This window comes from Megascapheus bottae, chromosome 9 (genome assembly GCF_031878675.1).
Source record: "Megascapheus bottae isolate mThoBot1 chromosome 9, mThoBot2.hap1, whole genome shotgun sequence".
Taxonomy (NCBI): Eukaryota; Metazoa; Chordata; class Mammalia; order Rodentia; family Geomyidae; genus Megascapheus; species Megascapheus bottae.
The window spans coordinates 2,895,164-2,921,698 of NC_143517.1; the positions used below are offsets into that span (position 1 = coordinate 2,895,164).

General features: G+C 35.8%; 1 protein-coding gene and 1 pseudogene across 1 annotated transcript in view; one reads left to right on the forward strand and one right to left on the reverse strand.

Moving 5' to 3' along the window:
* The window catches only part of Sntg1 (syntrophin gamma 1), a 774,750-nt gene that overhangs the window by 127,288 nt on the left and 620,927 nt on the right, over positions 1–26,535 (forward strand). The window lies entirely within an intron of this gene.
* On the reverse strand, positions 13,546–15,132 carry LOC150058695 (zinc finger protein 512 pseudogene; annotated as a pseudogene).

Sequence of the window (26,535 nt, forward strand, 5' to 3'; positions counted from 1 at the left end):
GCTTCCATTTTAAAAGTACTTTTATTATCTTTAAGTAGTTGTACAAAGTGGTCACCATTCAACATTCCTGTTTCTGTACAATGCATCTTGATCAATATTACTCCTTTTAACATTCTCCCCCATCCCGCCCAATCTCAAACATTCCCTCAATTTGTCTAATTTCATAGGATATGCATTGAAAATTATGACTCTCTCTCACCTTCTCTTTGTTTATGTCTCCTGTCCTCTTGATTTTTACACTTTGCAAATGCCACTGACACTTATGGACTATGAAGTTTGTTTTTCTACAGTTACACCATTTGTATTCTTCTTTGTATATACAATTCTTCTGTTTACACATTTATGTACTTTTTCACAGGATGTAGTATGTGTTTACTAGTATGTTTATAAATTAGGTATAACGTCCACATATGAGAGAAAATATGAGTCTTTCGTCTCTCTAATTCTGATTTACTTCAATTAATATTTTTTTCAGGACTGTGTGTTTCTTTAAAAAATTACCTGATACCAATCTTCCTAATGGATGAGAGTAAAATATCATTGATTATATATACCACCTTTTCTTGATCTGTTCATACATTGAAAGGCATCTGGGCTGATTATGTACCATGGTTCTGGTGAACCCCATAGAAATAAACATGGCTGCACAAGTGGATATATTGTATCCAGATTTATAATTTTTTGATACGTGTCCAAGGTTGGTATTGCTGGTTTATAGGATATTTCTATGTTATTTTTTTGATGATTTCCAATTGATTTTAAAATTGGTTGCCTGAGTTTATCTTTTCACCAACAGTGTATTAAGGCTCTGTTTCTCCTATTTCCTCACTACATCTGTTATTATTTTTTTGTATTCTTGATGATGGCGCTTCCAACTCGGGTGAAATAGAATCTCAGTGTTGTATGAATTTCCAATTCCTTAATTGCTAGATATGTCAAGCATTTATTTATTGGCTATTTTTACTTTGTCCTCAGAGAAATCTCTACTTAGCTAATTTGTCCATTTATCAGGTGTATTGTTAATTCTCTAGGAGTTTATCTTTCTGATCTCTTTGTAGATTCTGGATATTAGACCACTGTCTGACATAAAGCTGGCAAATACCTTCTCTCATTTTGTAGAATGTCTATTTAGCTTGTTAACTATGTCTTTGGCCATGCAGTAACTTCTTACTTTGATTCAATTTGATTTGTCGATTCTCTTTGATTTGCTGAGCACAGAAATTTACTCAGAAAATTCCTGCCTGTGCCAAGAAGTTCTAATGTTTCTCCTAATTCTTTTGGTAGTAGTTTCAAGGTTGCATGTCTTATATTAAGGCCTTTGTCTAACTTGGAATGATATCAGTAGAAGTCTTATATTAAGTTCTTTGTTTGACTTTGAATTGGTATTAGTAGAAGGTGACAGGAATTCAGTTTCAGTTTTCTAAAAGAAGATACTGAGTTTTGCCAACAATATTTGTTGCAGAAGCTTTCTTCCATCCTATGTTTTGACTTGCTTATCATATATTAGATTGCTACACATCTGTGGGTTTATTTCTGGGACTTCTATTCTTTTCTATTGGTCCTTGAGCCTGTTTGTGTACCAGTATCAAGGTGTTTTTGCTATTATGGCACTGTTGTAGAGGTTGAAGTCTAGAATTGTGTTATTTCCAGAATTATGTGGTCCAAGCTGTAGATGAACTTGAAGTCGTTTTCCTTTTTCTTTGGAGTAATGGGATTATAGAATAATAGGATTATATAGTAGTGAGATTATAAAAATATTTGTTTTCTTAAATCTTTGGTCAAGAATCACTTTATATATCTGTGAGAGATAAATGCTAGGCATAAGGGAGGAATCCAGATTAAGTAGCACCAGGTTATAATATTTTTGGTGCCAAAATGTAGGCAGAAATAATTTTCATTTGTTTGTGTTTGTATTTCAATGCTATTAACTTGCCCAGCGGGTATGAGGTCGTAAGTTTGATCATCATTGTTTGAATTACTACTTGGTTTATTTACACATGAAGCTGGTGCTCTACCACTTCAGAAACTCCTCCAGCATGAAATTTTGCTGATTATTTTGTGCTAGTACTGGGGCTTGAGTTCACAGTCTTGGATTATCACTTAGCATTTTCTGCTTAAGGCTGGGGTCCTACTACTTGAGCCATACCTTCAATTCCATTTCTGGTTATTTTAAGATCATTTCTTCTGACTTTTGACTTGAATGGTCTCAAAGTTTGTATCACAGCTTTATGATTAAATGGGACTATAGATGGGAATCACCAGCATTCAGCCAGAAGGGTTGATTTTAATCAAACAAGTATGGTATACCTTGTTTTAAAATAGCAAGGATTTATAGGTCAGAATCAGCTTATTCTGCTTTAAAATGAGATAAATTCAGCTTTAAAACTGAATACTAATGTCCACTTCATGAATAGTTTAGAGAGTTGGAGATTTTACTTAATGAGTTTATTTTAGAATCTAATACAAAGTAGTTAAAAATGGTCCTAAAAAGAATAATAGAATATACATAAAATTGCTTTTAATTTTGGCATTTATTGGAAAGGGCATTAAACATATATAACATATAATTTATAATTTGTTTTATACTTATCTGTATTTTCTGGTATATGTTTATCTGTATGAATCTATATGTATATTCATTCATCTATATAATTCTCTATGTGTCTGCATCTCTCCATATATGTATACAGTGTATTATTTGTTGGACAGACTAATATCCCCCTATCAAATAGGTAATAATATTTAGACAAATTTGTTAGGTTATCTAAATTATTGTTTATGAATTATAATTCATAAAATGAACAGATTACATGGATTAAATATATGGAAAGATGAATAAACAAAGAGAGTAAAATTTTATGCATAGGATTCATAGCTCAGTAGTTACCTATGTGAAATAATAATCTAGCTATCCCACCTCTCCATCTATTGTTATCAATTTTGCAAGGACTGCATAAACACAGGGCAATTTGGCATCCTTATTGTGTAATTTGGCCTGGACCTTTACTGATGCCTTACCGATGTGACATCTATGGGCCAATTATGCATTGTCTTTTAAATAAGCTACTCACTGACATACTTGATTTTGCAAGTTGGTATATGTTTTTCAACATTACATGAATTGTAAGAGAGACAGGGTACTGATTGCTAACAAACAAAGAAAATATTATGAAATGATAATGATGAAGTTTTATTTATTACATGTATTCATTGATATTCTTTCTATAGCCCTTGATTCATATCTTCCAACATTAATTAAGGAAACACTGGCAATATAGTGTTCAAATTTTGGGCTGCTTGGTTTTAATATATTATCTTTGAGTTGAAATTAATTCAGCATGGCTGTAAATGATAATAATAAATTGTGTTTCTGTAATAAGTGAATTGCATCATTTATATTTTTGAAGGCAAAACTCCCGGGCAGTTTGAACATATTCCCCCCAAATTCATGCATCAACATTAAATCCTTACATTCACATGGGAGTGAAATTTGAAATTAAGGTCTTGTGGAAGTAAGTAGGATTAGATTGGCCAAAAAAGTGCGACCTTATGATGAGACTACTGGCTTTATAAGAAGAAGAAGAGAAGCCCAAGTCCTCGTCGTCTCTGAGTCTTATCATGTGATGCCTTCTGTCATGTTACAGTGCAGGGAAGAAGCATACAGCAGATGCTTCCACTGTGTTAGTGAGATTTTTCCAGACTCCAGGCCTTGTTTTCTTTATTAATGATCCAGTCTATGGTATTATATCTTAGCTATATTAATTTAAAAGGAACCTGAACAAACAGGGCTCCATATTCTTCTTTGAAATTAAATTAAATTATTTTTCCTTTTGTGCAAGGAGTTGACAATTTAATATTGTCATCTAAATTTCCAGTCCTTTTGGTTCATTTTCACTATTTTCCTCCATCTCATCTGGTCCTCCTTCAGACTCATTTATCATTCCCCACACATGGTCCTGATTATTCTTGCTGTAAATATCCCATTCCTTTTTCCATTCATTTACCCCTTCTCACTACTCTTCCTCTTACAACTTGTTTCAGCTTCCGTATACTTCATCTTGTTAAAGTGTCTGTCAATCATTTGAAAGCTTTACCCCATAAATATTTTCTCCTGATTTGCACTGAATTAAACTCTAGTTAACTAAATTGTATATATATAAACTTTTACCTCATATGTGTAGTCACATGGAAAGTTGAAATTTGGGTCCAAAGTCTTCATATGGAAACAAACTACTTCTTTTTTTCTAGGAAAAGTAGATAAAAATTGTATAGTTGATTCTAAGAGAGAATAAAACAAATATTTACAAAATTCCCTATTTAAACCAAGAAGGCAGTGTACAGAAAAATAACATGGCAGGGCAAGAAAAATGAGATCCTTAGATCTCAGCTTCCTGAGTAGCTGGAATAAAAAAATAAGATATGGCATACATTATGCCAACTGCATTAACAATCACTTTGTTAGAAATCTGAATATATCAACTAGAAGAGAGGTGGAGAGAAATTATCAGGCCTTAAACTCAGGCTTTGTGTGTAGGTATACAAATAATAAAAAATGAAGCTTTAGGCCTACTACAGTAAAATATAAGGAAAACTCTAAAAGTTATATGCACAAGTAGTTATTTTGTGAAAAGAAGAGCAATTGCTCCAGAAATAAAAATGAGTTGATAAATGGAAAACATGCATCCCCATATTTCAATAATATTGAAATATAAGTCAATAAATGATAGAAATTTGGAAAGCTGGGGATTGAACAACTTTTATATAATAGAATAGGCCTATTAGAAAAGAATAAATATCTGAAAGCAATATTAGCATCTACATTAAGACATTTTAACAAGTATAAATTAAGTTCAAAGTAATGAAATAAGGAACTATAGCAGAAATCAATAAATCAAGCATAGGAGAATAATAGGGGAGAAATAATAAAATCACAAACTGGTTCTTTGGAAAGATCAATAATATCAATGTACATCAAGGAAAGTAACTAAGAATCAAAAGGGAAGTCACAACTTGTCTTGACATAACTTGTTCAGAGCCTTCTGTACTGTACTGACAGATATTAATTGAGAAGGAAGTATAGTACAGTCTATGCACAGAAATTTGATTACCAAGAGAGAAATTTGATTACCTAGACATTTCTTTGGAAAGGATGATCTGTCAAAATTCACAGGATAAAACATGTAAAAGTATGAATTTGTACATATCTATTAAATATTTTCTTAATAAGTAATTATTTTTCCAAATAGATAGCACTAGCCAGTTGTATTCATTTGTAATTTCCTCCCACCACCACAATGAAAACACAGATGTAAACAGTTTGACTTGTAAATAAAGAAAAGCCTGGAGCCAGGTGGTTAATTGATACATCAAAATAAGAATTATTGAAGAGATATCACAAATCTTTCATAAAATCTGCAAACAGAGAAGAGAAGGGCAATGATAAAGGACAAGGTTGTTTTTGAGAGAAAAATGCAATGTGCAAGCATTTGAACTTATAAATATGCTTGGCAAGATAACAATGGGTAAGGCTAGTATTGAAGTTTCCTGGATATTTTGGTAGAATCGAACTATACAATCCAAAAATATGTAGCAATTCCAGTGAAATGACATATAAGAATAAAATGCTTATGAATAACTTGTCAAAACAAGTTGAAAAATTGATTTTTGCTGCCCAATGGCTGCCATATCCAAGTGCTTCTAACTAAGTGGTTGAAAATAATTGAAACTTAATGCCCTTTAGTTTTCCATATCAGAGTCTGTAATGGTTTCGACAGTACTATGCTCCCTGTAAATCATAAAAAGGGATCTCTCTATTTTCCTTGTTTCTGGCTTTTGTCAATTATTTTGCTTTTACAAATCTATATGCTTTCACATTATTATCTTCTCATGAATACAGTAAATATATTGCATTAATGGCCCAACATCCTCCATGAACTATTGACAACCTCAGTGACCCTATTTCAAATATGGTCACATTCAAAAGAATTAAGAATTTAGGATTTTAATTTTATTTTCTGGTATGAGTGTGTGTGTGTGTGTGTGTGTGTGTGTGTGTGTGTGTGCTTGTGTGTGTGAATCTAAGCATAATAATTTATGCTCTTGGGACTCAAAATATTTTTAAAAAGACTGAAATTATTCTAACATGTTAACTTTGTGCAGTGTATACTTAAGATGACCATTTTTAATATGTTCTAAATAAAAATAAAATTGTCTCATTAGCATTGATTTCAGACTTAATATTGTTAGACTGTTCATGCCAAACAGACATAAAGAAACAAGTCTATCAGCTCAATTAAAATTTTTTTCCCAGAAAGTGACAGAATATATGAATTATAAAGCACAATCCTAAAAATATTAAAGCAAAGATAGACTATTCATACTTCCTGATTCCAAAACTCATTAAATATCTATGGTTAATAGACAGTGTAGTATTAATATTTGCATTATTGGAGTAGAGCTCAGAACAAAAATAATTTCAGAAAATAAGTTCATTTTCATTAATGTTGCCAACGAAGTTCAGAAACTAATACAATATTTGTCAAAAACTGGTAGAACAGGCTGACAGTTTGGCCTAGTGGCAGAGTGCTTGCCCCTAGCATGCACGAAGACCCCGGTTCAATTCCTCAGCACACATACATAGAAAAAAGCTGGAAGTTGTGCTGAGGTTCAAGTGGTAGAGCTCTACCCTAGAGAAAGTCCAAAGACAGTGCTCAGGCCCTGGGCTCAAGCCCAGAACTGGCAAAAAAAAAATCTCATATTGTTACAGTATCTCACTTTGTTACCTGATATAGCGGATATATTTGTATTTGGTTATTTGAAATTGGATAGGGAAGGGGGGAAACAAGATGAGGGATGGGGTGGGGGGGAGGGAAATGGTGACCAAGACATGTGAAAGGGTATCAATGTATGTGAATTAATGCACCTTCTATCTGGAAAATATCATGTAACCCTTCTATTAATTACAATAAAAATATATGAAAAAAAACTGTTAGAACAACTAAATATTTTAAAAAGAACTAAGGTGAGTTACTATATTATATGATATAAGATTAAATTGGATTATAGAGCTACAATTATAGAGCAAATATATGATTACATACACAGTAAAACATACTAATAAATTATGTTTCTGAGTTAAGAAGTGGCTCCTTAGCTATGATAGTCAACTCATAAACAAGAGAATTTCACAAACATAAGAGTGTATAGGTTTTACAGAACAGTGTAAAAAATGAAGATGTAACCTATAAAACTAGAAAAAATATCTCAATTACATTTCTTATATTTTCCTACTAGCTGAAATGTATAAATAACTATTAAGTAAAACTACGAAGACAGAGATTCCCTTCTTGAACACTTGTTTGTTAAACTTGTCATTTAAAATATAATGTAAAAATAAACGTTAATAAATTCTTTAATAAAAAAATTCAAAAAATATGAAGATAATCCAACTTTAAAAAATATGACTGAGTAGATACTTTTCTCAAAACTTATGCCACAAATAAACCATCAGCAAATGAAAAAACGGCTAACGTCATTAATCACCACTAAAATGAAAATCAAAACCGCAATTAAAATGCTACTAATTAGTAGCATTTTGATAAACTGTCAGTAGCCCATTTGTAAATGCTTTCCTGCTTCTCAGAACAGATACATTTAATTTAGGACTTAATAGGTTTTGTGTTTTGTTTAATTGGGACAGGTGAGTAGTGAGGATACCAAAAATGTTACCATTGGCTTGTACTGGAAAAATTTGGATTATTTACTATCATGGTTCAAGGTTAAACAATTCAAAAATGCATCTTAATAATTTGTTTAGAGAATATAGTTAATTTTTGCCCCAGTCAGTGATTATACATTATTTTAAGAGCTTCTGTTTTCTGAGCTGCATGTGAAATGATAATGATGCCTTGAAAAACTTTTGTCAGTACATTAAAATGTCCATCCCCAAGTTCCACTGTTATAATGAAAGAAAGCATTCCCTGTGTTTTCTTATGATGAATAAAAACATATTGTTGTGCCAAGATTGTTCCAAGTTCTGGGAATGACCCCCTCCCCCCTTGTTTAGGGCCCATGTACTTGAACCCCAGGTGGTAACAGCTTGGTACTCAGCGGTTAGACACCTGAGTTCTAATTCGACCAGTGGTTAATTGTGATTCTCCTTTAAAAGCGATGTGAAGTTCTTGCTTAGGGCCTTTCAGTGCTGCCGGCTGTTGGGGGCCCGAGTCCCGACTCGAAAATAAACGATCCCCTGCTTTTTAGCTTTGGCTGTGGTCTCTGGTGGTCTTTTTGGGGTTCTAGAAATTCGGGTACAACATCTACCCAGAATATCTTACAGAGTGGTTTATAGGAGCATTATGTATTGTAGCAGGTACAAAATGTACTCATTCCAAATGACAATTAGCTGATGGATAGATTTTTAAATGTGTTATATGCAGCATCAAGTGACATAAAACACAAAATGTTATTTTTACATTTTGTGCAGAATATGTTAACCTGTGAAAACATACATAACTATGGATCTCAGAATTAAGGAGAATAGTGGATGTATAATATTTGCTAATGACTTCAGATTTCTATTCTTTGTGATAAACTTGTATCAAGTTAGAGAGAAGAGATGGTTTCTCAGACCTAGGAATTTCCTGTATATTACTGGTTTATCACCATCACATCATGAACTTTATAGTTTATACAATTATATCCAAATGAAAATATTTAAAAATTACACACATGTATGAACTGTAATTAGAACTTTCTAGTAACTTGTTTATAATTCATTGACACTGCTCTCAAATGTTTCCAGAGCCACAAGTACCTAATTCAACTGAAGCTGGAAGTTCTCTGAGCTTTTGTTTCTCTAGCTAACTTTTCCTGACTCTTCATCTCATACCTACTATCTGATGGGAGTTTTCTTTTATTGTTATTGTTGTTACAGAATCTTTAGGAATTTATACTTTGTGTTTGATTTTCTCTGTCCTTCGGCAAAGCCTCATCTCCAGGAGAACAGGAATCCATCTGTTTCTGGGTAGCTATCTTAGAGTGCAACCTGATAATGAATAATCATTCTGAATAAATGATTGGATTCTTAAGTGAAAAAATGCCTTCTAGGATTTCAATGAGCTTTAAAAAAGATCATGCTCTACTTCTGTTCTTCTGTTCTTTCCTGGCAGAACCCCAGGACCAGAGGCTCAACTGTTTAGGAAAGTGTGCTAAAGGAGAAAAATAGATAATTTCCTCTGACTTGTCACTTGCTAGTCTGTAGAAGGTGTACCATCCCAGGAGGACTATATGAAGTTGAATAAGAGATTCTGCATTAGGCTCATTAACTCTTCCCTCCCCTTCCTCCACTCAGATAGTCTTGAAGAAGGGTATTTCTGGGGACCATAGCAACTTATGACTCATCCTTTTGATCTTCTCATGAGAAAACAACTCATTTGCATTAATTCTAAGCAGAAAACTCAAAAGTTAGAAAAATATGCTCATCAGTGTAGTACAGTCTTAATTTTTTTACAATTTCATGAGTCTTTTAGATTATTATTCACTCTCTTATTGAGAACAAAGGATAATGTTCCATGGTAGACAATTCTATTTGATCCGATTTTTTCTATCCTTTCTATTTTCAAGGGCTTGGAAAGCAGTTCCAAAGGGAGGGAAAGATGAATCATCATCTTCTTGTATATGTAGTTGGATTGTCAAAGTTGATTTGAAAGTAGACTTACATTGTTTCCTTTTACAATAGCTTTATACCACAGACTTCTGCCAGCCTATGACCTTTTTGGTTCATTCAGCACATGTGCTTTGAGATAAGACCTCATTGACCTTGAATCCAACAGCAGCAGAAGTAAATTCATGTGTCCTACTGTGCTTTACAGGAAAGATAACGAGCTCAGAGCTGAGCAGACCCAAAGGTCTTGAACCCAAGTCCGACCTTAGGAACTTCAAAGAAAAGCTAATACTTGAGGCTACAGTGGCTCCCTCTTTTCATTGGCAGGAGAACATCTCTCATTTATTTTCAAACATCCATGCCAGCTATATGACAGAGCAGAAAAATTTAGAACAATAATGTCAGGAATTGGGAATCTTGAAAAATAATAGCTGGCTACATAATTAATTGCCAGGCCATTAATTGCCAACACCTTGGAGCCAGGTCCTTGGGAAATTATTTATGGCAAGTTTCTTAACCATACCATGTAGGACTTGTGTCATCAGCCAGCAAGGTTGAAAATAACAGTACATTTTTGGAGGTTATTGTATAGGTGACCATATAGAAAGCTGTTTTAGAACATAGAGACAAAGTCACAACATTAAGTATTATCATCAGCTTTCCAACAATGTCAAGTAAGACAAATGAGAGAATGATCTTTATTGAGAATATTGGGGAATGTAAGGGGAAAGTGTTTGACTGCCTGTGGTAGGATCAAGGGCACAAGTATCTTATTGCAAAATGAATGAGCAAGATAGAAAATCCTCCCAGAACCTCCAAGCTTAGGTTTACAAATAGTAACCTCATCTAGAGTATGCCTTTTCAGACTTGGCCTCTAATGTATTATATTTAGCCTAAGTGTACTGTCACAGGGAAAAGAGAGTAACTCATATTTCTTCATGCCTTTCTCTACTGTTTCAGCAGGAAATAATTTAAGGAAACTTTTATAAATTCCAGTCATGATTATTACTGAGGAATAGATTAGTTGGAATTCTTTAAGAGTTTCCCTCTGTTATTTTCCTTTTCATTTGGGAAGAGAATTGATGTCTTGCTTAGAATGTGAAATCTTTTGTGCTGGGGTGTGTGGGGGGGTCCATGTGCAGTTTACTTGCATCTCCTAATATATGTGTTAGAGGACTGCACAGAATGGCAAAACACACCATCACAGATTGTGTCCAGCTAATGAAAGACAGGAAAACACACAGGCTATAGTACGTCTGTCATGTGGAAATGGATGCCATTGCTAATTGTATACACATTTTTTCTTTCTTATTTTTAATTCTTGGATGAAAATTTTATTTTCTCCTTTGGATTTTGATTCTTACTAATTTTTTCAGCTTTTTATGAAATGCCACCATGTATGAGAACACGTGTGACTTTATTTTGAAAGAGAAATCAAGTTAAATCCCTGAGTTGGTAGAACTTGCCTGAACATCAGGATGAGCATCTGTAGAATAAGACTGATGTGCCAGACACCAGTGGCTCATGCCTGTAATCCTAGCTTCTCAGAAACCTGAGAACTAGGGATCAGGGTTCAAAACCAGCCTGGGCATGAAAGTCCTTGAGAATCTCATCTCCAATTAAAGCAACTGAAAACTGCAAGTGGCATTGTGACTCAAAGTGTTAGAGTGCTAGCTTTGAGCTGAAAAGCTCAGAGACCGTGTCCAGGCCCAGAGTTCAAGCCCCATGACCCCCCCTCTGAAAAAAATAGGAGTGATTTTAAGAGTTGCTAATGGAATAATGTATATGCAAACATTTACCACACACCATCTCTCTCTACAAAACTTGTAAGTTGACACAGAGTTCCTTCTCCGTTGTGTTGTTTAATAACACTTTGTTTACCTCCCTTCCCCCTCAGGTACTACTACAGGACAAGATCATATCTTAGAACCTTATTCGAGGATCCCCTGTGATCTTACTTCGGGACCTGAGGGCACTTGATTATTTCAATTTAAGAAATAACTTACGTAAACCCTTTCAGGCTGATGCCATGTCATTAGCATAGAGATAATAGCCTCTATGTGCCTTATAACTTTTGAATAGCTTCATATGTTGTTTTGTGTATTGGACAATGATTCACATGCAAACTCTGTTGCTAGTGGCAAGCCAAAAACTATTTAAAACTTGTATTGCTATTATAAAGGTGACATGCAAAGGGATTACTGTTATATAAGTCAGGAAAACAGTGCATTTCTTTTAGGTCAGTGTCACCACTTTCATCACTCTCTTCCAGTTTTTATTTCCCATTGCCATCCACAACTAGCATTGACAGACATACTCAAATCAGTTTTACCAATTCAGTTAAGTTTAAGAAAATAAATTTTCCAGGTAATGCCACCAGAAATTAACATAGCTTCTTCATTTTGTTTTCTTCCCCAACATTTTGCCCTTATCTCTTGCAAGGGCTTTAAGGGTGCAACAGGGAATGAAAACAGCTCAGTTTGGCAATATCCAACTCATGTTTCAATGAACCCTGTTTGAAAGTGGGCTTCACAAAAGCATATTGATAAAGCTATTTAGAAGAGCCCAGAGAACAGTGTTCAAGAGTTGCAACAGACTTGCAGGAATTTTAAAAGGTACTATTTGTCCATATCAAGGTGAAGTTTAATTTTTTAACATTGTACCATATACCACACAAGAGGCAAGAATATAGAAGAACAATATTTACACAAAAGAGAGGCGAGAACTCCCAAACATGCCAACAATACTGTTCTAAGAAATGCTCCGGAAAATACTCTCAAAGGGAAAGAGGCCATTAAACATTGCCAGGTAGGCGTAAGTTACAGAAAGCGTTTTTTTGTCCCAGCTTCAGAGAAAGAACTGCAATTGGTATCAAAAATCTCACAATATAAAAATTAATAAGTCCAATTATAAAGCTGGACACTATTCTCAGTACACTAAAAGAGACAGAGGTGAGCTCATGGCATGGAGGAAAACTCAGAAGATTACGGTCTAACTACTGAGATAAGGTCCACAAGATGAGGATTGTGTCTTGGCTGCCAATCTTAGTGGCATTTTTGAGACACTAGAGTACTGTGTCAACACATAGGGCTGATGTGACATCTGTCTATTTTTAAAACCAATGGAGGAAAGTAATCTTCAGGAGGTTATTGGCCCTACCAACTGGTGAGGCTTCAAGGCCCAGGAAAGAAAGGGCAGTGTTTATTGCTCATTTAGCCTTTTTGCTCCTACCGATTAATGTCCAGGATACATTATTCCTAAAGCTGTTTTTCATGCCTGTGGGTCTAGTTCTTCATTGTCACCGTGTCCAAATTAAATATCTCCTAGTATAGTCAATGTAGTTTTTTCATCCTAAGTCCTTTTATTTCTTCCCATACTAAAACAATATTGTGGACAAAGAGCCTCCATAACTTTTACTTTCCATGCAATTATGGGCCATGCAATTTTGAAAATGTCAGCAGTTCTAGGCTTTGTGTTCATGATGCAAATATAAGATGGCAAACTTGTTATTAAAAATAGGAATTATTTTATTAGCTAGATGATAGAGTGACTACTAGATCAAAGGAGATTCCAAGACATTCCCAACCTGAATGGAATTCAGGTCTTGAGCAGGAGAACAATAACTTAGAGCCAGCTCAAAATGGAGCTCTTTGGGCAAAGAAGAGAAAATCCAGAGGACTCAAAGGAAGAATACAAGGAAAACCTATTAAGAGGAAGAGAAGGGATGCAAGTTAATGTGTAGAGAGTACATTGAAATTTACACATGAAGGAATCAAGGAAATCACAGCCTTACACCAACTGCACGTTCACTCAGCTGGTGGACTGAGTGAACATGGATTCAAGCCTCCACATAAGACCATGCTACAAGCACAGAACACCTCTCCTCAGTCAAGTGCTTCTTCACTAACCACCTGTTTTCTTTTTTGATTTTCAGTGGTCTTCCAGGCCTTTGCTTTCTGGGACTGGGCTGGCATTGGTTCTGGCTCTTGATTCCTTACAGGAAATTGACAGGACTGGTTCCTCATCACTCCTCTTCTGATCCTTCCCTCCTCTGAGACACAGCTGGGTCTTTGGAGGTCTCCATGCCTGGCTGTTGCCTTCTTAAAGATGGTCTGTTCCCATGCTGCTGCCTCCACTTTCTGTCTTCTTGCTGCTGCTTTATCTTCACCAGCGTTTCAAAGCGTCTGGTTATTGTTGGATTTACAACAAACCAATCTTCAGCATAGACAGAAGTGATTTAATATTGGATGCCATGCTCTGACATGTATTCTTTCTGACATAGACAACACTTGTAATTTACAGAAACAAAATTTCCCAATGTACAAGAGCCCAGGTAAGTTTTAAAGCTAGATGTATAACAGTAGACAGCCTCATAACCCTGGTTAGAACACTGCATCTGGTGATATTTCTTGATACCTGTCTTCCATTTGTGTAATACTTCTTGGCTGAAAGTAGGAGCCCAGTGTGAATATATTTTTAACTTCCAGTCTTTAGATACTAGATCCTAAAGCATCTTTCCCTTGGACCATTCCTTGATCAGTTCAGAGGCCAGTGCCTGCAAGTGGCATGCAGCTATCTTGCCAGAATGCCTCTGAACTCAGTCTCCACTTATTCATTCCAGGCTTACCTCCTCTAAGCACTCTGCAGTCAGAGTGCTAGCTGTGGAAAGGTGATATGTCCATGTTCAGACCTCAGGTGATATACAAGTCCAGCCTTTGATCTATATGGTTTTCCACAATGGTGACACTCCAGAGTCAACTTGTCCAGTCTGCAGACCCTTTTGTATATTTCCTAATATGGCACAGATATCCAAAAATATTGGTAAAGATACTGGAGCAAATCCACTTATGAATCTGAGCTTTCACAATCTTCTTAAAACTGTTTAGAGCCAGTCGTTTCTCATTGGGTTCACCTAGATCATCTCCAGTGTTTAAAATATGCAAATTATTAAGATGCACCAGGGCATGATACTTCATCCCAGCCAGTGAACAGGGTTGTTTCCCACAATGATGACAAGGAAGCATTTCCTATATGTTTCTTTAAACTCTCTATAGTCTTCCTCTCCACTGCCTGGAATGTAAGACAGGAACCACTGCCTTTATCCACAATTTCTAAGTACCATGATTCCTCCAAACTGTCTGCTGGCTCCTTTCCAATGGGACAAGTTTTTCCTTTGGTTGAAATTCCACTTGATCCTTCAATAGGAGAAGTGGCAGCTTGCTTGATCCTTCTCATCCTCATCCAGTAGATTGATTTTTGAAAGGATGCTGGAGAATCACTCACTGGTTCACAGGAGGAGGAAGACAATGAGCCATTTAAGGAATTATGATGAGGAATCATAGACTAGAAGCTATTATCCTTTATGGCACACTGTGTCCTTCTCTTCTTAGCTCCCATGATCCTGATGCTCCTCTGCAGCTTAGAGAAAATCAGTGTCCAGTACTGGGAATGGCCTCAAGCCTGGAAGACATCACTCGCTTTATACCTAACAATTTCACCTGAGTGCTCTGGACCCACCCACAACATTTTTGCTTTCTCTGCCTTTCCCAGAGGTTGTCCTTCCATTTACTTGTTCCCCTCTCACTCTCCCAAAGACAAATCAACAAATAAAATAAACAGAAAAGAAAATAGTGAAGCACCAAACCACTTGTTTCTGTTTCCTGAAGTTCGTTTTGATAGATATGGTTTTATATGTTCAGGTGTACATAGGCCTTGTACCTTTGTGTTCCTTTTCTAAGACTATCTTCCTTTGGTCTCACTGTGTGAGAATGCTTAGAGTACTGAATAATTTATCATGTCCCCATGCATTTTAGGTCTAACTTCCACATATGAGAGAAAACACGAACTGTTTGTCTATTTTAATTTTTACTTGCAGCAATATTTGCCTTGTCATTTCCTCCTTGGTTTTGTCATCCACAGAGTGCCACAGCCACCATTTGTCTTACCCACCAAAAGACATTCACAGTGTCTATTTTGTAGCTTTTACAAATAAAACTCTTATAGGTGTTTCCGTCAACATTTATATGAATGTAATTTTTGTTTTGCAAGGGTAATTGTTTGAGATTGTGATTGGTAGATTGTACAGTAATTGCATGTTTGCATGGGGTTTTGTTTTAGTTTGAAGAGGCTATTATGATAAAACTCAGTTCATGCATATGAAGCAGACAATTCAGTGGCCTTTAACATATCCTCAGATCTCCCATTCTAGAACATTATTTTTGTTCAAAATAAAAGTAAAATACCCTTAAATATCACCCTCCAGTTCTCAAAATTCCTCATCAACTTCTCTGTTACAGGAGTCTGATCTCTCCTCCCTAGAGATCTGCCTGTTCTGTGTGTTTCATAGTTGTATGGTCTTCTTTGACTTGCTTCCTGCACCTAGCAGAATACTTCCAAGTTCATCTGTGTTGTAATACAAGTCCTGATGTTTTTGCTAACTGATGTCATCGTGTTACTTGGCTATATCATATTTTATCAATGCATTCATTAGTGTATAAAAACTAATTGTTTAACCCAACTTAGCCTATAAACATTGGTATTGTTTGTTATCATGAATAATAATATTCTTATTCTTTGAAGACAATGTTTTTCCCACTTATTCTCTTTATTTTTAAATTATTTAATTGTGCTAAAGTATATATAGTGTGATATTCAACATATTATGTTTACATGTTGATAGTATTAAGTGTATTCAGATTGTGGTATAACAATTATCATCCAGGAACTCTTTTATCTCTAATGAATACAAATGAGGGAAACCATTGAGCCTATCTATTTGGGTCTTGCTTATTTCACTTAATATGACTTTCTCCAAGTCTTTCCATTTCCTTACCAATGGGGCAATGCCATTCTTTCTGATGGCAGCATAGTACTCTCCTATCAGAGGAAAACAATAGCACAAAACCTAGATACATAAGGTCATATAGGATGAGGCTAAATGAAACGATCTCCAGGATATGGAAATAAGAGCTTTATCTTGTGTGATTTTGTTCTTAATGTACTATATGGTTTCTCTTCTCTTTTGTTGCCCTTTGTTACGGTATCTGACTTTGTTACCTGGTATATTATACATATGTTTATTTGTTTATTTGAAATAGGAAAGGGAAGGGGGAAACAAGACGATTGGGAGGGTTTGGGGAAGGGAAATGGGGACAAAAACATGAGAAGGGTATCAATGTGTGAGAAGTAATTCATCTGGCAAATATAACTGTAACCCCTTTATACATTACAATAAAAAAGAACTCTTTTATCTCACAAAATAAACTTCAGCCTTGTTAAATTATATTTTTTATTCCTCTCTTTCCCTCTGGAAATCACCATGATACATTCTCTATAAGTATAATGCCGTATCATTATTTTTATTAGTATTTTTCCTTTTGAAACTGGCTTGTCTGACTTAGCCCTTTTGGGCTAAGTGTTCTAGCTGAATACCATTCCAATGAACAACATATTTTGTCACATTTAGTCTTAATAGCTAGCAGTTGAGTACTTGAGTACTTGGTAGCTCCCTACGTATGGATATCATGTGGCTCATGCTGTTGTAAATGTAGGTGTGTAAACCTTTTAGGAATATCACTGTTGACTTTAGACCCCAAATTAAGACCTGGATTTTGTGGATATAATATTTTCTGCTTTTTCTTTTCATTTCTTTTTATGTTGCCAGTCCTGGGTCTTGAATTAAGGGCCTGAGCACTGCCATTAGGCTTTCTCAAGGCTAGAGCTCTACCATTTGAGCCACAGCACCGCGCTTCCACTTTTTTCTATGTATGTGATAAGAAAGAATCAAACCCCGGTCTTCATGCATGTTAGGCAAGCACTCTACCACTAGGCCAAACTCCTGGACCTATTAGTTCTTGAATATATATATATATATATATATGTATATACATATATATATATGTAGTAATAGAATTGTTTGATTCAATGGTACATCTGTTTCCCTATTTGAAGAAGTATCACATGGTATTCTAAGATTGTAGTTTTTTATGTCCCTTCCAGAAATACATGCCTGTTTCAGTCTCAGTCTGCATATACATGTTTATTGTCAAATTAATATTTTATTTTTGTCCTTTTCTTTCCTTCTCACTTTCACTGCTATCATTTTCTTTCTTTTTTTTAATTTTTTTTATTGTAATTAGTAAAAGTGTTACATGATATTTGCCAGATAGAAGGTGCATTAATTCAAATACATTGATACCCTTTCACATGTCTTGGTACCCATTTCCCTCCCCCCCCACACCCCCCACTCATCTTGGTTTTCCCCCCTTCCCTATCAAATTTCAAATATCCAAATACAAATAAATTCAATATATCAGATAACAAAGTGAGATACTATACCAATATGAGATAACCAAGGGACAGCAAAGGAGATGAGAGACAACATAGTACATTAAGGACAACAATCATTCATTATATGGCTTTTGTTTCAATATCCTGGAGGTCCTTTCAATTAGCTTCACATTATATAGCCTATGTATCAAGATTTTGCTCTATTGCAAATCTCTGCTAGTAGAGCCCAAGGTTTCTACTGATTATGACGAATGAGGGAAACCATTGAGCCTAACTTCCTTTGAGTCTGGCTTACTTCACTTAATATGATTTTTTCTAAGTCTTTCCATTTCCTAACAAATGGGGCGATGTCATTCTTTCTGACAGCAGCATAGAATTCCATTGTGTACAAATACCACAACTTGTTGATCCACTCATCAACTGAGGGACATCTAGCTTGGTTCCATATCTTTGCTATGGTGAATAGTGCTGCAATGAACATTGTTGTACTAGTGGGTTTAGTATGTCCTTGTTTCTGGGTGGTTGGGTAAATGCCAAGTAGTGGAATTGCTGGGTCATAGGGGAGTTCTATGTTTAGCCTTTTGAGGCACTGACACACTGCTTTCCATAGTGGTTGAACGAGTTTGCACTCCCACCAACAGTGTAGTAGTGATCCCTCCTGGCCACATCCCCTCCAGCATCTGTTGTCATTCGTTTTCCTGATGCTGGCCATTCTAACTGGAGTGAGGTGGAATCTTAGAGTTGTTTTGATTTGCATTTCTTTTATGACCAGAGATGTTGAACATTTCTTCATGTGTCTATAAGCCATTTTTGTTTCTTCTTCAGAGAAGACTCTCTTTAAGTCTTTGGCCCATTTTTTAATGGGATGGTTGTTACTTTGGAGGTTAGTTTTGGAGTGATTCAATTTTTTGAGTTGTTGATATATTTTAGATATGAGGCCTTTGTCCATTGTTTGGTTGGTGAAGATCTTCTCCCACTCTGTAGGCTTCCTGATTAGTTTACTAGCTATGTCCTTTGCCATGCAAAAGCTCTGCAGTTTAATGCAGTCCCACTTATCCAGCCTTTCTCTGATTTGTTGTGATTCTTGGTCCTTAATAAGAAAGTTTCGACCTGTGCCAAGGAGGCTTAGTGTATCTTCTATTCCTTCCTGTAAAGTTTTCAGTGTGTCAGCTTTTACCTCCAGGTCTTTGATCCATTTGGAGTTAATTCTAGTGCAAGGTGACAAAGAAGGATCCAGCTTTAGTTTTCTGCAGGTGCTTAACCAGTTCTGCCAGCACAACTTGTTGAAGAGGCTGTCTTTCTTCCATTCTATTTTTTTGGCTCCCTTGTCAAAGATTAGGTGGCCATGGGTCTGTGGTTTAATATCTGGGTCCTCAGTTCTATTCCATTGGTCTTCAGGCCTGTTCCTGTGCCAGTACCAAGCTGTTTTGAGGATTATAGCTCTGTCATAGAGTCTAAAGTTTGAAATTGAAATTCCTCCAGCGCTGTTCTTTCTGCTAAGAAGTGTTTTTGCTATATGGGGTCTTTTATTATTCCATATGAAATTTTGGGTTGCCTCTTCTATTTCTTTAAAGAATGACATTGGTATGTTGATGGGTATTGCATTGAATTTGTAGATAGCTCTTGGCAAGATTGTCATTTTCACAATGTTGATTCTTCCAATCCAGGAGCATGGGAGGTTTTTCCATTTCCTTAGTTCTGCTTTAATTTCCTTTTTTAGGGTTTTAAAGTTTTCGTCAAAAAGGTCCTTTACATTCTTAGTTAAGCTAATTCCTAGGTACTTTATTTTCTTTGAGGCTATTGTGAAAGGAGTTTCTTTCCTGAGTATTGCCTCATTCCTCTCACTTTCTGTCCTTCCTCCAGTCTTTCCTCCCTCTCTTCTTACCCTCTCTCTCCTTTCTCCTTCCTTCCTCACCTTTCCCTCCCTTCCTCTGCCTCCCTTCCCCTCCCTCCCTCCCTCCCTCCCTTCCTTCCTTCCTTCCTTCCTTCCTTCCTTCCTTCCTTCCTTCCTTCCTCCTTCCTTCCATTCTTCCCCTTCAACTCTCTCCTTCCCCTCTCTCTCTCTCTCTCTCTCTCTCTCTCTCTCTCTCTCTCTCTCTCTCTCTCTCTTTCTCATCTCCTTTTTTTCCTTTTTTCTTTTTTTGTCAAACATGGGACTTGAACTCTGGGCATGTATGCTGTCAACACCACTGCCACTTTTCTGGTGGTTAATTGGAGATAAGAGTCTCACGGATTTTCATGCCCACCTGGGTTGGTTTTTAAAGGCAATCACCAAATCTCAGCCTCCTGAGTAGCTAGGACTGCAGGTGTGAATCACCAGTTCCTGGCTTTCATTTCCATTTTCTTTTTTTCATATATTTTTTATTGTAATTAATAGAAGGGTTACATGATATTTGCCAGATAGATTGTGCATTAATTCCCATACATTGATACCCTTTCACATATCTTGGTCCCCATTTCCCTCCCCAGCACCCCTATCCCTCATTTTGTTTTCCCCCATTCCCTAACCAATTTCAAATAACCAAATACAAATATATCCAATATATCAGGTAACAAAGTGAGATACTGTAACAATATGAGATAACCAAGGGACAGCAAAAGAGATTAGAGATAACATAGTACCTTAAGAACAACAATCATTCATTATATGGCTTTTGTTTCTATATTCTAGAGATCCTTTCAATTAGCTTCCTAGTATATGACCTTATGTATTAAGGTTTTGCTCTATTGCAAATCCCTGCTAGGAGAGCCCAAGGTTTCTACTGATTATGACAAATGAGGGAAACCATTGAGCCTAAGTTCCTTTGAGTCTGGCATACTTCACTTAATATGATCTTTTCTAAGTCTTTCCATTTCCTAAAAAAAGGGGCAATATCATTCTTTCTGACAGCAGCATAGAATTCCATTGTGTACGAATACAACATCTTGTTGATCCGCTCATCAACTGAAGGACATCTAGGTTGGTTCCATATCTTTGCTATGGTGAATAGTGCTGCAATGAACATTGTTGTGCTGGTGGATTTAGTTTGCCCGGCCGGGTGTGGGCTCTGGGCTTGCGCAGGCTCTGTGTGGCTCTGTCTGCAGCCAGCGGGTCTGCACTGCTGTGGAGCACTGTCTCTGCTCTGAGTCAAAAGAGCCTTTGTCTCCCTGGCCACTCCGCAGCAGAGCTCTATGCTCTCTTTTTGCGCTAGCATCCTTCTTTTTTTCCTTTTTTTCCTCTCTGCCTGAGTTATCTGTGGTCCTAAAGCTTGCTTAGGATCAATTTTTGTTAGAGGACTGTCTCCTGCACTGCCAGTACATGAATCTTGGCAGGAGCTCAGTATGTCTCACCCTGAACCACCACCATCTTCCCACTACCTTTCTTTTCCATTTTCAAGTGCTGGTACTCAGGGCTTTTTTTCCTCAAAACTGATACTCTGCCATTTCAGCCACACTTCCATTTCTAATTTCTTGCTGGTTAGAGATAAGTCTGATAAGAGCCAGCCTAGGCTGGCTTAGAACTGAGAAATTCAGATCTCAGCCTTCAAGTAGCATTACAGGCATAAGTTACCAACTGTGTCTAGCTAGATTTCTTTTTGTTATGGTCATACAATGACATTATGTGGCTTTTATCTTTTGGATCTTTCCCCTAAGACACCAGTGGGCCACCTTACATTGACGTAGCTAGTGTTACTTCTTTCTCCCTTCCATTACTTTTCTGGTTACATTTGAATGCAACCAATTTTAATGAAGTCTAACAAAGTAGAAAGATTCTTCTTTCCCATATGTGTTTTTCACCACCTTATTACAAAATTCAAACTAATACCATTACTTTAAAAAGTCTACTATTAATTAACACACCATTACACTTCCAATTGCATCCTGAACCTAATTTAACTTTAAATTTACCTTTAGGCCATTTAGAAAATAAGATGAGTGGAAATACAGGCCATATGGTGGTTTCTGGTTTCTTCATTTTTGATGCACAATTTTCTTCCAAATGGGCTTGTTTACTTAGTGCAGTGTGAAATTAATCTGTTTCTTGAGCTACGCTTCCAGATCTTACATCTTATTAAAAAAATACAAAATGTGTCATCTATTATTATTTGTATCATTGTAGTCTTGAAAGTTATCTATGAGAAAATTGAATAGGAATTTATCATTGTATGCTATGATCAAGAAGTTCATCTTTCAATCCAGAAAGATATGGATGTGGATTTACATCCTACGGTTGTTGTTTAGTCTTGGTATTCTACTGTGATATCTGGGTAAAATAACATTAATTTCCATAGTAGCTGTTGTTTCTTCAATGCAAATATGTATGAATCACCTAGTGTAATACCGAGATTTATTTGCAATAAACAACATCATTTTACAATAATACTAAGGAAATTTTTAACTTATATGGGAAATTTCACTTTGTTTCACAAATTACAGAATTTAAAAAAGAAACATATAGGCCGGAAGTTTGGCCTGGTAAAGGTGCTTGCCTAGCATACACAAAGACCCATGTTTGATTCCTCGGTACCACATACACAGAATAAAGGCCAGAAGTGGTGCTGTGGCTCAAGTAGTGGAGCTCTAGCCTTGAGAAAACCCAAGGATAGTGTTCAGGCCCTAAGCCCAAGCCTAGGACTGGCAAAAAAGTGAAACATATAAAACACAATTTTATAGTATTTAATATTTATCTCATGTTAAATCTTTCTAGAAGTTAGACCAAAAGTAATAATTCAGGCATAATCCCTTCTCATGAGTTAACCATCTTAATTATTTTAATAGAATTGTCTTAACAAAGTTGAATGAATTGAATGAATTTGGGTGACTAGCAATAGTGAGAAATATATATATATATATATATATATATATATATGTATGGGTTTTTTGACTGTCATGGGGCTTGAACTCTGGGCCTGGGCATTTTCCCTGAGCTCTTCAGCGAAAGGCCTTACCCTTGAGTCAAGCCCCACTTCGCGTTGTCTAGAGGTTATTTGGAGATAAAAGTCTCAGGTCCTTTTGTGCCCTGACTGGCTTTGAACCTTGATCCTCAGGATCTGAGCCTCCCAAGTAATTAGGATGACAGGCATGAGGCCCTGTGAATAATGAAAAATATTATCTCATAGTTAGAAGAAATTGCAAACCCCACATGAAGGTATCTACATTTCCATGAACCTTCTGAGATTGCCTTTTCCGGCTTATGGTGCTGGTCGCCAGTCTTGCTGTTCCTTTAGCTTTGTCATACTAGCTTCTGTCTCTGTTGTGAGGTGGTGATCCAATTTGGATCCTTGTCTTTGCAGGACATATTATTTTCATTGTAAGAATATATATTGAATTTGAAGATCTCATTTTAACTTAAATATGTCTTATAGACATATGTTCAAATAAGGTTCTATTCAGAATTCTGAGAGGTTAGGGTTTCAATATGTGTTTTAAGCAGGGAGAACATAAGCGTAGTGATCTACCCTCTATTTTCTCTCAATGCCCATTTCCTTCCATCTTAAAATATATTCACACTAAACACATACACCATGAAGTCATAAGTATTTACAGAATGAACTCCAAGTTTAAGGTATATTACCAACTTAAAAATGTAAATCTCTCGATGATCGAAAGAAGATGGTGATATGCTCACAGTCAGCTGTTCAACCTCCCTCAGATGAAACAGTAATTTAAGGTCTAAGGACACACTTTATAAGAATCCTACTCCATCAGAACTCTAAGCAGATAAAGACTTATTCCAACACAAACCTAACTCTTTGGACAGCCAAAAGAAAAGAAGAACATGAGAAACACGATATTGACAGAGAAATGGTACCTAAACAGAATACTCGGTAATTTTAGCAAGAATTGACAAGACACACTTCCTATTGAAATAGATAAAATGGCATGAACAAGCAAACACAATTCAATCCTAACCCTCTTCATAAATGAATTTAACTCACCCATTAAAGGTCATAAACTGATTAGATGGATTGAAAAACAAGATCCTTTTTTTCTGCTGACTTCAAGAGGCATATCTGCCCCCCCCCCCAAAGAAACATATCCTGAAAGTGAAAGGCTGGAATAAAATCCATCATCCAAATGGCCCCCACAAACAGGACATTGTTGCCATCTTTATATCAGATGAAATAGCCTTCAAATTAAAATGAATAAGAATAGTCAAAGAAGGGTATTACATATGAATAAAGGGAACTCTTCTTTAGGAGGATATAAACATTCTAAACATTTATACAGCAAATCTTAGAGCACTTCCTCAAACAAAGTTTACTTACACTAAAAACATTCAAAGATCCAAACACAGTGATTGTTGGTGACTTTAACATAGTACTATCAGCTCTGCATAGATCAATAAGGAAAAACTCAACAGAGAAACCTCAGAACCAAAAATTTCATAGACCAAATAGATCTAACAGACATCTGCATATTATTCCATCCAATACAGCATAATATAAATTCTTTTCAGCAGCATATAAAACATTTTCCAAATTGATCATATTTTAGGGCACAAAGCAAATCTGTGCAAATTAAAAATTGCTGAAATTATTCTCTGCATCTTCTCTGAGCACACTGGTATAAAATTGGAACACAAAAACAAATGACAACTTAGAAAAATCCTGTTATTTATAGAGATTGAATTCATGCAATAGTGCAATTGCATTCAGTGCAATTCATGTATTATTGAATCACGAGTGGGTCATTGAAGAGATCAAAACAGAAATTCAACAGTTGATGGTATTTAACAAAAAGGAGCATACAAAATATCAGCCTCTTTGGGACACAGCAAAGGCAGTACTCAAAGGAAAATTTATAGCTCTGAGTGCTAATATTAACAAATTCAAAAAATCTAAAACCAACAATTCAATGACACACCTTAAACTACTGGAATAAGAGTACCAAATCAAACCCCAGTTCAGTAGAATAAAGCAAGTTATTAAAATTAAATTAAAATTGAATTCATTAGAGTAGAAAATAACCATAGAATCAGCAAAACAAGGAATTATTTCTTCAAGAAATTAGTAAAATTGACAAATCCTTAGCAAATCTTATCAAAAAAAAGAAGAGAGCCCAATTAACTAAACAAAAGAAGGCACTAGAATAGAAATATCAAGACAGAAATGACTAAAATCCAGAACATAATAAGGGAACACTTCAATCTAAGCTCTGAATACTTTCAATTGTACCAAATTCTCAAAACCATTTTGATTTTTTTTCACCTCACAGTCATCCTCAGACAAAACAGCAATTTTTTTTCAGTCCTGGTGCTTGAACTCAGAGTTCTTGAGCACTGTCTTGGGCTTTCTCAAGGCTGGCACTCTACCACTTGAGCCACAGCACCACTTCCGACATTTTCTGTGTATGTGATACCCAGGAGTAGAATCTGTGGCTTTGTGAATGCTAGGCAAGTACTCTACCACTAGGCCATACTTCCAACCGCAAAGAACAATTCTTATAAAGTTAATCATATCTGTATTTCCAGCTTCTTACAAGAATTTTTCCATATATTTTTATTGTAATTAATAGAAGGGTTACATTATACTCACCAGACAGAAGGTGCATTACTTCAGATACATTGATACCCTTTCTCATATCATGGTCCCCATTTCCCTCCTCCCACCCCCACCCCTCTTCTTGTTTTCCCCCTTCCCTATCCAACTTCAAATAACTAAATATGCATATGTACAATATATCAGATAACCAGGTGAAATAGTGTAACAATATGAGGTAACCAAGGGACAGCAAAAGAGATGAGAGATAACATAGTACATTAAGGACAACAATCATGCATTATATGGCTTTTGTTTCTATATCCTGGAGGTCATTTCATTTAGTATCATACTATATGGCTTTATGTATCTAGATTTTATTCTATTGTAAATCTCTGCTAGGAGAGCCCAAGGTTTCTACTGATTATGACAGATGAGGGAAAACATTGAGCCTATGTTCCTTTGAGTCTGGCTTACTTTACTTAATATGATTTTTTTCTAAGTCTTTCTATTTCCTTACAAAGGGGGTGATGTTGTTCTTTCTGACAGCAGCATAGAATTCCATGTTTTATAAATAACACAAGATTTTTTTTCCTGGACCCAAAGTTTATAAATCTAATCCCTTAAACAAAGTGATCTTGGTAGACATGAAAAATATTGGTACATTCTGTGAATTTATATTTTTCAAAATCATCAATGGTGATATGTTCTTCCATCTTCAATTTCTCATTTTCCTTATGTGTGTTTTATAAGGACCAAGGATATAAAAGTCTTTTGCTCAATGGAATTCTATGCTGCTGTCAGAAAGAATGACATCGCCCTATTTGTTAGGAAATGGAAAGACTTAGAAAAAATCATATTAAGTGAAGTAAGCCAGACTCAAAGGAACTTAGGCTCAATGGTTTCCCTCATTCGTCATAATCAGTAGAAACCTTGGGCTCTACTAGCAGAGATTTGCAATAGAGCAAAATCTTGATACATAAGGACATATAATGTGAAGCTAATTGAAAGGACCTCCAGGATATTGAAACAAAAGCCATATAATGAATGATTGTTGTCCTTAATGTACTATGTTGTCTCTCATCTCCTTTGCTGTCCCTTGGTTATCTCATATTGGTATAGTAT